Below are 12,675 nucleotides of genomic sequence, written 5' to 3'. Positions count from 1 at the left end.
ACTTCTACCACAAGACACATCCACAACTGGGTATTGTTTCTGCTTTAGCTCAGCCTCTTCATTCCTTTTGGAGCTATTTCTCAGCTCTTCTTCAGTAGCATACTGGGCACGTACCAACCTGGGGAGTTCATCTTTCAGTGTCATATCTTTTTGCCTTTTCATACTGTTCATAGGGTTCTCAAGGCAAGAATGCTGAAATGGTTTGCTGTTCCCTTCTCCAATGGACCACGTTTTGTCAGGACTCTCCAACATGACTCCTCCATCTTGGGTGGCCCTACACGGCATGGGTCATAGTTTCACTGAGATAGACAAGGTTGTGATCCATGTGATCAGTTTGTTTAATTTTCTGTGATTGTGGTTTTCATTCTGTCTGCCCTCTAATGGATAAGGACAAGAAGCTTGTGGAAGCTTCCTGGTGGGAGAGACTAGCTATGGGTAAAACTGGGTCTTGCTCTGGTGGGCAAGGCCGTGCTCAGTAAATCTTTAATCCAAGTTTAAAGTGAACCTGCTAAGAGCTAATTCAATCAGACATACACTTCAGCATATGTAGCCATTTTGTATGTATTAAGATATGCTCAGGCTTCATCTGGGAAGAACAAAATGTTCTCCTGTTTTGCTCTTGAGCTAACAATTTCCCTTGGTCCTACATAAAATCTCAAGTTATTTAAATAATTCTTATATTTGGAAAGAAAATTGTTCATTAGCTGAAAATCCAAATGACAGAAATACATAATTTACATGAACGACAATAAAAATAATCATCAAACAAATTAAGAAAATGATCATCTTCCCAAGGAAAAAACTCTAATTAATATGAAAGTGTTCTTTTAAGCCTACAAAATTAACAAAAACATTTCTAATGATTAAATCTACTTTTGGCCCAGATATGAGAAAAACAGCTCCATATACATTGCAAGTGGCAGGGTAAAGCTAGGAGAATCCTTTTAAAATCAGAATGGCAAAAAGCAAGAACTCTAAAATTGTTCTAACCCTCAGATCCAATAAATCTATTTTTGTGGATATGTACTCTAAAAATAATTGAAGGAAAAATAATATATGTACAGCAGTATTTATTGCAGCATTGTAAAGAATAAAATAAAACCAGGAAGCAATCTAAATATGCAACAATAAACCAATGATTTAGTAAATTGCAACAGATCATCATGATGGAATTTTATACTGCTAAATTACTATAAATATATAGAAATAAAGCAAATGTTTATGGTGTACAGTTAAATGACAAATGCAAAATACAAAATGCTACATATACTAAGATTCCAACAATGCAAAATATACATATGTAGTGAAACTTGGAGAGCAATATATAAGAATTAAAACAGTTGTGTAGTAGTTGTGTTCCAGCACCAGTCTAATAAGGGATTTACTTTTTAAAGTATAAATCCTCAAAGCTCCTTACAAGTTAAATACTTACTACCAAAGCTATTTTCACACCAACCATTTCCTTACAAACCCATGTCATTTCTCAGTGATTTTCCTCCATTACCTTATTAGCTAAACTAACATGCTAACATATTTGGAAGAAAAGTTATGACCAATCTAGTGAAGTGAAATCGCTCAGTCGTATCTGACTCTTTGCGACGCCATGGACTGTAGCCTACCAGGCTCCATCCATGGGATTTTCCAGGCAAGAATACTGGAGTGGGTTGCCATTTCCTTCTCCAGGGGATCTTCCCGACCCAGGGATCAAACCTGGGTCTCCCACATTGCAGGCAAACACTTTACCATCTGAGCCACCAGGAAAGCCCAAGCAGAGACGTTACTTTGCCAAAAAAGGTCTGTCTAGTCAAGGCTATGGTTTTTCCAGTAGTCATGTATGGATGTGAGAGTTGGACCATAAAGAAAGCTGAACACTGAAGAATTGATGCTTCTGAACTGTGGTGTTGGAGAAGACTTTTGAGAGTCCCTTGGACTGCAAGGAGATCCAACCAAGTCCATCCTAAAGGAAATCAGCCCTGAATATTCTTTGGAAGTACTGATGCTGAAGCTGAAACTCCAATACTTTGGCCACCTGATGCAAAGAGCTGACTCATTTGAAAAGACCCTGATGCTGGGAAAGATTGAGGGCAGGAGGAGAAAGGGAAGAAAGAGGATGAGATGGTTGGATGGCATCACCAATTCAATGGATATGAGTTTGAGTAAACTCCGGGAGTTGGTGATGGACATAGAGGTCTGGTGTGCTGCAGTCCATGGGGTCACAAAGAGTTGGATCTGACTGAGTGACTGAACTGAACTGAACATGCTTGCTGGAACATGCATATAATTTACGCAATCCACTGAAAGTATAATTAAGTCACAGCCTTGCCTGGTCCCAAAATACTCATAACCTCTTATGTCTTCAACATTTTGCTCAAAACTCATCTCCTCCAGGAAGCTCTCCTTCAGGGATTTTCACAGGCTCATTTATTCACTCTTGGTTCAATAACTAATTATTTCCAGTAGTTAATATATCATGTTCCGAGCATGCTTCAATTGTTAGGTTATGTGTCTTTTTAGCTTTATAAATAATTTCAAATTCTCAGAAGAAAAGACCAGTCATTTTTTGTTGTTGCTTTCTTTCATCATAACCAAAACCAGCACAAAGGTTTTCACACAGGGCTTACTCAGTAAATTTGCTCAGTGGTTTGAATCCTAAAGTTTCTAACTTCAGAATTTCTAGACAGTTTGCTTGTACATACAACTATCATAATACATTTTTTCTGATACATTAAATCTGTCTATATTTGGTTTCTATGTTTGCTTCTCAGATTTTATTTGCTACCAATTTTTACTCATTACTAACAGAATTGTGACAACCAGAAGCAATAGTTCAAATGAATCTGTTTTTACAGTATATCATGTATACAGTTTTATGCATTATCCAACTAATATTCTAGATAGACTCCGTGGATGCTAACTTTACGTTGAGAGCAACAAATGTGTTTCAACTTCACCAATGTGAATTATAACTTTCTCTATGAACTACCTTAAAAGATATGTAACATTCAGGCAAAAATAGGTAAAGAGCAAAAATGACAAAGATCATATCAATCTAAAGAGTAAGAAAACATGGAATGTTAAACATTATTATATAGTCTAGTTAAAACATGATTTGAGCCGGTGGGCAATAACACCAACATGTTGGAGATTAAAAATAAGTGAGATAAGTGATTACAGCATGTGCCCTAATACAAAATTAAGACTAACTGAAACAAATAACGCTATAATCTAAGAAATGTGTCAAAGTTATTAACAGAATGTTTACTCAAAGTCAAAGGGGATTATGTATAAGTTAATGAGTCATAAGAAATAACCATTGATTATTTTATCTACTCTCTAGAAAATACTGACTGATTTGAAAACTTTTGGTTATTCTATTTTCTTATAATTAAAATACACACAAAACCATTTAGTTTGACTTTTGCTGAAGCTCTTTCTAAAAGAGCTAGTAGCATTTATCATATTAGTAACTACAGTCAATGAGGTTATTTCATGGCTGATGATTTAAGATCTTGAAGATATACTGGACATTATTTTGTATAGTAAGTACACATTCGTTTTAAAATATTGGTATCAGGGCCTACCCTGATCCTTCTAAATTAAATATGGTATGCCATCCTAATGTTCCCATATATATTTCATTATTTATCATTCACTCATTCAATTATCCAAACAATGATTCAATTCAGCCCAGTTGCTCAGTCGTCTCCGACTCTTTGTGACCCCATGGACTGCAGCATGCTAGGCCTCCCTGTCCATCACCAACTCCTGGAGTTTACTCAAATTCATGTCCATTGAGTCAGTGATGCCATCCAACCATCTCATCCTCTGTCAGCTGTTTCTCCTCCCGCCTTCAATCTTTCCCAGCATCAGGGTCTTCTCCAATGAATCAGTTCTTCACATCAAGTGGCCAAAGTATTACAGAGTATCATTTATGGGCCAGGCAGTGTGTTGAAGTTGACTCAAGCTCTACCCCTATTCCCATGAAGCCTAGAGGGAAATGGGAAACTGAAATTAAGCAACATTTATAAAAGCAATCAATTATATGGCAAATACATGATAGGAAAGGAAAACACAGAGAGTGATGAGAATATATAACAAGAGGTAGAAATCCCATCTCAAAGGACAACGAAGGCATCCTTGGAGAAGTGATAATTTAAGGTAAATGAGGGGGGCTAGCCAGACAAATGAGAGATAGAAGGACATTTCTGGGACTAGAGCAAACAGGAAAACTCTAAGATGGAGAGGATCCTGACATGATAAGGCAATGTTAGAGCCAAGAGCAGTGCGGCTGTCATGTCTAGTATAAATAGAGCAGGATGTAGCTGGAAACTATAAAGGGGAATAAGGCACACAGCCCAAAGTCCGGATGAAGAATTTGTGCTTTCATCCAAGAATGATGGTAACCATTAGTTGGCCATGTAGAGGCTTGTCTCTAAATATTAGACAGTGTTTATAATATCAGTCCCGAGATCTTGGCGAGCACCTGACACCCAGTGCTTAACTCTTCCTAGATGACTGACTGAGTAAATGATTCCTCCTCACTCCAAAGAATGAAGAGATTCTGAGTTATTGAGGACTCTAATTCAATGGAGAGAGAGAGGGAAGATTTCAGCCACCACTTTTTACTACCTATTCATTTTACGGTATTTAAAATACATATATACACTGCAACTGGGGCTTCCCCTGTGGCTCAGTGGTAGGATCTGCCTGCAATGCAGGAGATTCAGGTTCAATCCCTGGGTTGCAAAGATCCCTTGGAGAAGGGGATGGCAACCCACTCCAGTATTCTTGCCTGGAGAACTCCATGGACAGAGGAGTCTGACAGGTTATAGTCCATAGGGCCGTAAAGAGTCGGACATGACTTAGCAACTGAGCACACACACACACAACTGATATCCAAAGGAGAATATTAAGAGGCTCCCAGACAAGCAGACTGCTCCATAATCAAATAGCAGTCCAGCCAGGGCAAGATTCCAACAAAATCTCCCTGGAAAGCTATCAAATCACCAGCAAATGTTTTGAGAAAACCAACAAACCATCAGAAGAATCTGAATAGGGTGCCAACTTAACAACACAGAAAATTCTAGAAGAAAAGCATTATCCTCCAACAGTACCCTGGGAGTGTGATGAGATGCAATGAAATTTAGGGCTTTGATTAGGACCTGCTCCCAGGGTGTTCTGATCAGGGGGTGTTTTGTTTCCATTCTCTAGCCAGCCCTTTGCTCTTAGCTGAATTCAGGTGTGCAGACCTTTTCTTTCCAAGCATGCAAACAAAAGCCTCTCACAGTTTCAAACGCACTGCCCTCTCCTTTGCAGTCCACTTGGTAGTTTGCCTTTCTTTCTTTTTTGAATATGAGCTTTGATCATCTCACTCCCCTGTTCCACCTTCAGTGGTTCACCATTGCCAGGAGAATAAAAAAAAACTTCTATGGTTGCCACATAATGTCCTACCTTCCACATGCCCAACAGGCTGGCCTAACCTCGTCTCACTCACACTCCACACACCCACTGTGATCAAGCCAATGTTTTGCTTATTCGATGCAATGACAAAGACAAGTAGTTTCATACATTCCTTTTTCCTCCCATTCTTTTTTTTTTAAACTTCACCATCAATTATCTCTATAACTACCACCAAGATACCTAAAGACATGGGAGTTCTGAGTCTAAAAGACAGCTTCCAGGTCTCTCACTGGAAGTGTTACTTTTCCACACAAAGTAAAACTGTGATGATGCCTGGTTGGTCCCAGAATGGCTGCACAACTCAAACCGCAGTAATGGAACTCTGTAAAGATAATTATCTTTATGAAATTAAAGACATCCTGGGAGAACCAGTAAAAATGTAGATTTCTGAGTATGCTCCCAAATACTGTGATGAAACAGTCTGATGAAGCCTGGGAGTCTGGATATATAATGACCATCACACCTGGTTCTGATTTAAATGGTCCAAAGATGATACTTTGAGAAACACTGGTCTGCAGTGTTGAGTGGATGCCCTATGTTTCAAACAAACTCCTCTTCTACTTAATTATATATCTCTATGAACATGCTGAAAGCAGAATTCAGCTGCATACCTGTTTTTGGTGACGGGAAATTTTTTGAGGACATTAAGAAGTGACAATAACATTAGAGTATAGCTCTATGGTGGTTTACTTTGTTTTACTTGGTCTGAGGATGCTCATCTCCAACATAATATTTTCAATAAGAAATCATCATGGGGAGGTCAGACTGACATTGGAACAGTACTCTGAACAATACAACATGGATTAGTACTTCTTTCTTGGCCCAATTCTCTAAGGAACAAGCCTCTTCATAAGAATCCAGGTTTATCCCACACATATCTTTTTAAAGCGTCTTTCAATATTCACGGATGGAACTGGGTGCTAGTTTTAAAAACCCAACACTGTTTGGTTCTGTGAAATAGACAATCCTATGTCACTACTTTTAAATATGATGATTACATCCAGCATCAGTTAAATGACAAATAGGAAAAAGCATTTTTGGAAAACATGATTTATTGGTAATTCCTTGGGACCTGTAATCTAGCATTAAATGGAGTTTATCAGTGAAAAGCAGACATTAAAGGAAAATTATTCAGAGAAAACCTCTCTGCCCCTAAAAGCACGATTGATATTTTCAAGCAAAATCATTTTATCTAGTCTTCACTGCAAATGTTTTCAGACATCTACTTTTCATCAGGTTAATGTTTCCCACTGAAACATTTCTGATGGATTTTAGCAATATTTGGTTCTTCATTTCATCTTTGTTTAACTTAGGAAGGTTGACTGTAACTGTGTTAAAGGCAACTAACAGAACTGATATGTCAAAGGAAGATACCTATGCTATTATGAAATTAATATAAAATACAATTCCATCTATAACCCTTTAAGTTTTCTTAAAAAAAAACAATTTAACATTTGTAAGAAGAGGAAAAATAACACTGAAATAACATATACGAACATCTAAATGCAGAATATCTTACAAAGCTTCTGCTTTACTTTTAAAGAGAAAGACAAAAGTCCAAATTATTAAAAGGTATTTATTTCTGCATAGAAATAAAGAAACTTGAGGAAAGACCATGTGATTAAAAAAATGAATAAAAGTACAAAAACACAAAGCTTAGTTGGTATAAAGCAACATTAAAATTTATAATGGCTATTTTACTAGAGATTGTACAATCTTAAATTAACATCACCATTAACTTTAGTGAAAATAAAAACATCAAAGCATATGCATTCTTTGTTAATTGCATCTAATGAAAATGATAACTGTGGATAAACAATTGTTACAGCAATAAATGGCCAACATTTAAGCCAATTTGAAAGAAAAAGAGGAGAGAATTTGAGCACTGAACAATGTGGCTCATTTTATTATAACCCTTCGTTTTATATAAAAGGCAACTGAGTCTTAAAGATGCCCACTGACTTGCCAGGATCACAAACTGCAGAAAGTCTTTCCTCAAATGACCATTGTACTGTGCTTAGTCGCTCAGTCATGTTCAATTCTTTGCAACCCCATGGACAGGAGCCCACAAGGCTCCTCTGTCCCTGGGGATTCTCTAGGCAAAAATACCGGAGTGAGTTTCCATGCCCTCCTCCAGGGGATCATCCCAACCCAGGGATCAAACCCAAGTCTACCACATTGCAGGCAGATTCTTTACCATCTGAGTCACCTGGGAAGCCCAAGAATACTGGAATGGGTAGCCTATCCCCACTCCAGAGGATCTTCCTGATCCAGGAATTGAACCGGGGTCTCCTGCATTGCAGGTGGATTCTTTAACAGATGAGCTACCACGGAAGCCTCAAATGACCATTACTGAGTGATATTTTCATATAAAGTCTTTAGGAATTAAAGCATTTCAGGGTAATGCTTTCATGAAGTAATCATTATTACCTATGTATGCACACATGATATTTATTCAAGGCCCAAATTTTTCATTCATTTCTTCAACACCTTGTTTATGCTCCACAACATGTTTATCCCTCCTGGATATGCTGGGCCCCTTTTTCCATCTTCCTTCTTCCTTTCTTCTCATCTTTTTTTTTTCCTCCCTACCTCCATTTCTCTGTCCCGTCTCACTCCTCACTTCTTTCCTTTCTTCTTGTCTGTCAATCCAGAACTCATGACATACCTTCAGGCACTGGGAAGATTAGAAGATCAGCAACTTTGTTCAGTTACTCCAAGAATCAGCGATATTAAGACCCTTGTTGAAAAGACTGTTGATAAACCTCAAAGTTTAGCCGGAAATATCTCCAAACAAATTGGCTCCCTAATTAACCCATTATATTGATGATATCTTCTTTTATCTTACTAATTTTAAGCACATAACCAGGATGGGTCCTGTCCTTCTCCTGTCAGAGATAAAAGTATGCTAGACTCTCATGCTGGGAAAGACTGAAGGCAAAAGGAGAAAAGGGCAGCAGAGGATGAGATGGTTGGATGGCATGACTGACTCCATGGATGTGAATTTGAGCAAAGTCTGGGAGACAGTGAAAGAGAGGGAGGCCTGGCGTGCTACAGTCCATGGGGTAGCAAAGAGTCAGACACAACAGAACAACTGAAAAAAACAATAGACTAAATGACTGTGCTCCCTCAAAGTTCATCAGTTCAGTTCAGTTAAGTCGCTCAGTCGTGTCCGACTCTTTGCGACTCCATGAATCGCAGTACGCCAGGCCTCCCTGTCCATCACCAACTCCCGGAGTTCACCCAGACTAACGTCCATCGAGTCAGTGATGCCATCCAGCCATCTCATCCTCTGTCATCCCCTTCTCCTCCTGCCCCCAATCCCTCCCAGCATCAGGGTCTTTTCCAATGAGTCAACTCTTCACATGAGGTGGCCAAAGTACTGGAGTTTCAGCTTTAGCATCAGTCCTTCCAAAGAAATCCCAGGGCTGATCTCCTTTAGGATGAACTGGTTGGACCTCCTTGCAGTCCAAGAGACTCTCAAGAGTCTTCTCCAACACCACAGTTCAAAAGCATCAATTCTTCGGCGCTCAGCTTTCTTCATAGTCCAACTCTCACATCCATACACGACCACAGGAAAAACCATAGCCTTGACTAGACGGACCTTTGTTGGCAAAGTAATGTCCCTGCTTTTCAATATGCTATCTAGGTTGGTCATAACTTTCCTTCCAAGGAGTAAGCGTCTTTTAATTTCATGGCTGCAGTCACCATCTGCAGTGATTTTGGAGCCCAGAAAAATAAAGTCTGACACTGTTTCCACTGTTTCCCCATCTATTTCCCATGAAGTGATGGAACCACATGTCATGATCTTCGTTTTCTGAATGTTTAGCTTTAAGCCAACTTTTTCACTGTCCACTTTCACTTTCATCAAGAGGCTTTTGAGTTCCTCTTCACTTTCTGCCATAAGGGTGGTGTCATCCGCATATTTGAGGTTATTGATATTTCTCCCGGCAAGCTTGATTCCAGCTTGTGCTTCCTGCAGCCCAGCGTTTCTCATGATGTACTCGGCATATAAGTTAAATAAGCAGGGTGACAATATACAGCCTTGACATACTCCTTTTCCTATTTGGACCCCGTCTGTTGTTCCATGTCCAGTCCTAACTGTTGCTTCCTAACCTGCATATAGGTTTCTCAAGAGGCTGGTCAGGTGGTCTGGTATTCCCATCTCTTTCAGAATTTTCCACAGTCTATTGTGATCCACACAGTCAAAGGCTTTGGCATAGTCAATAAAGCAGAAATAGATGTTTTTCTGGAACTCTCTTGCTTTTCTGATGATCTAGCAGATGTTGGCAATTTGATCTTTGGTTCCTCTGCCTTTTCTAAAACCAGCTTGAATATCTGGAAGCTCACAGTTCACATATTGCTGAAGTCTGGCTTGGAGAATTTTGAGCATTACTTTATTAGCGTGTGCTGCTAAGTCACTTCAGTCGTGTCCGACTCTGTGCGACACCATAGACGGCAGCCCACCAGGCTCCCCTGTCCCTGGGATTCTCCAGGCAAGAACACTGGAGTGGCTTGCCATTTCCTTCTCCAATGCATGAAAGTAAAAAGTGAAAGTGAAGTCACTCAGTCGTGTCCAACTCTTCGCAACCCCATGGATTACAGCCCACCAGGCTCCTCCGCCCATGGGATTTTCCAGGCAAGAGTACTGGAGTGGGGTGCCATTGCCTTCGTGTGAGATGAGTGCAATTGTGTGGTAGTCTGAGCGTTCTTTGGCATTGCCTTTCTTTGGGATTGGAATGAAAATTGACCTTTTCCAGTCCTGTGGCCATTGCTGAGTTTTCCAAATTTGCTGGCATATTGAGTGCATGGACTTAATCCCTAATGTGATGGTATTAGGAAGTGGAGTATATGGGAAGTGCTTAGGTCAATGATGAGGGTGGAGCCCTCATGAATGAGATTAGTGCTCTCATAAGAGAGACCCCAGAGGGCTTCCTCATCCCTTCTGCCACTGAGGATACAGCAGGAAGACAGCAATCTAGGAACCAGTAGCAGAGCCTCACAGATATCAACTAGGCCAGCACTTTGATCTTTAAGTTCCTAGCCTCTAGGACAGTGTGAAATAAATGTTTATTGCTTATAAGTCACCCACCCTATACTACTCTTATTTTAGTAGCTGGATCAGCCTAAAATACAATGACATGGAGAAAAATGCTTTAATATGGTTCTTCTGTTCTCTGGTGTAACCACTTTAATTATAAAATGTATCACATCATTTCTGGCAGCAATCTATGCATTTAGATTGGGAGAGAAGGGGAGAGACCATCCACCTCGGCTCCTAGCCTTGTGCCTGGCTGGCTCTCAGAAATAGTTCAGAGACCTGAAGTTAATTGGCCAATTACCAGCTATACTGAGTAACTGAGTTCTACAATGCATTTAAGGCAGTGATCAGCTCATGTAAAACATCTGACTGGCAGTAGCTAATGTAATAAAAATGTGTAGTGAACTAGAATATAAAGACATTTAGAAGTAGAAGGATTCAGAGTTGGTAAAGTTGGATCTATGATGTCATCAAGGAATCTGATCTATCTGTTAATAAGTATGTAACTTTAGCAAATACATGATTTCTGCTACTCTCCAGTGTCTTACATGAACAATAACAGAATTGGAAAGCACTCGATAAATTTGTGTATCATCATAATCACTGCTTTAAACATGTCTATTTTATGAAAGATTTTACTTTCTCAAGAGTTCAAACAAAATCAAAATGATAGCACATTGGGTTAACAATCTCTCACATTTCTTTCATTTTCAAGTAGATGTCACTGTTTTCAATCTATTTCTCATAAATAGGGCAGATTGCTCAGCATCACCCAATCTCCACTAGATTTCCTTAAACAGGAAGAAAATACAGGATAGAAAAAGTAACTTAGTAGCCACCCCTGAAGACTGCACATTCTTCCCAACAGCAGAGTGTAGATGCCTCCTCTGCCTTGTCTGCCTCCCATCATTCATCGTCCTCTCCACTTCACCAAGAGTGGTGAATGCAAAGTTTTAATGCGAACAAAATGCAACCAGATTGATTTACTGTCCAGCACCTGTTTATGATACACAAGCACCTTTTAAAATAGCATTCTGGTGGGTGTTGCTTTTCAATGGTCAGAAATAACAGGATTTGGAAATACATTAAAAAATTTTAAATGCCAAAAACAAGCCAAATAAAAGGATAAATCACAGATTCAAGTTGCCAATTGTTAGCTCTCATTGTGAGTAGAAAAAAATTCAAGCCCACAGAATATGCAGCCTGATTGTAAACAAGTCAGGGAGACAAAATGATAAAGACAGGACAGAGACCACAGAAATCCTAAAACACGGCTCAGTCACCAAAAGCATACTCAGTTCACTCAAAGATTTCTTACCAGGTTGCTGACCTAACAATTTCAATTAATATACACCAAAAAAAACAACTTATTACTGCTACTGTGAAGTACTATTTGTATCTCTTATAATAAATGCAGTTTCTTTTCCTAATTATCTATCTTTAGCACATGACACACTCTCTACTTCAACCACAAGATAAGCCTAACAAGAAGAATATAAGACTATACTGCTTCCATTAAAAGAGTCTCTTGGACTGGCATGCAGTATTCTATATGATCAGAAATAACATCTTCCACTATAAACAAAAATGACAAGTGGACAATAACTTGCTCCCTCTAAGAATACACCAAATTGTTTGTATCATATAACAATGGAAACTTACTTTTGCACAAAAATGTATGAAATGACCAAGACATATGTTACAGACTGCACTCAGTTCAGTTCAGTTCACTTACTCTGTCATGTCCAACTCTTTGTCACCCCATGGACTGCAACACGCCAGGCTTCCCTGTCCATCACCAACTCCTGGAGCTTGCTCAAACTCATGTCCGAGTCAGTGATGTCATCCAACCATCTCATCGTCTTCTGTCCCCTTCTCGCCCTGCCTTCAATATTTCCCACCATCAGGGTCTTTTCCAATGAGTCAGTGCTTCCCATCAGGTGGCCAAAGTATTGGAGCTTCAGCTTCAGTATCAGTCCTTCCAATGAATATTCAGCACTGATTTCCTTAAAGACTGACTGGTTTGATCTCCTTGCAGTCCAAGAGACTCTCAAGAGTCTTCTCCAGCACCACAGTTCAGAAACATCAATTCTTCAGCACTCACCTTTCTTTATAGTCCAAATCTTACATCCGTACATGACTACTGGAAAAACCACAGCTTTGACTGGACAGAC

This window comes from Bos grunniens, chromosome 7 (assembly GCF_055505025.1).
Source record: "Bos grunniens cultivar Pamir isolate PY7600 chromosome 7, Bosgru_T2T1.0, whole genome shotgun sequence".
NCBI classification, from domain to species: Eukaryota; Metazoa; Chordata; class Mammalia; order Artiodactyla; family Bovidae; genus Bos; species Bos grunniens.
The sequence above is the reverse complement of the archived record's forward strand: the minus strand, read 5'-3'. Positions refer to the sequence as shown.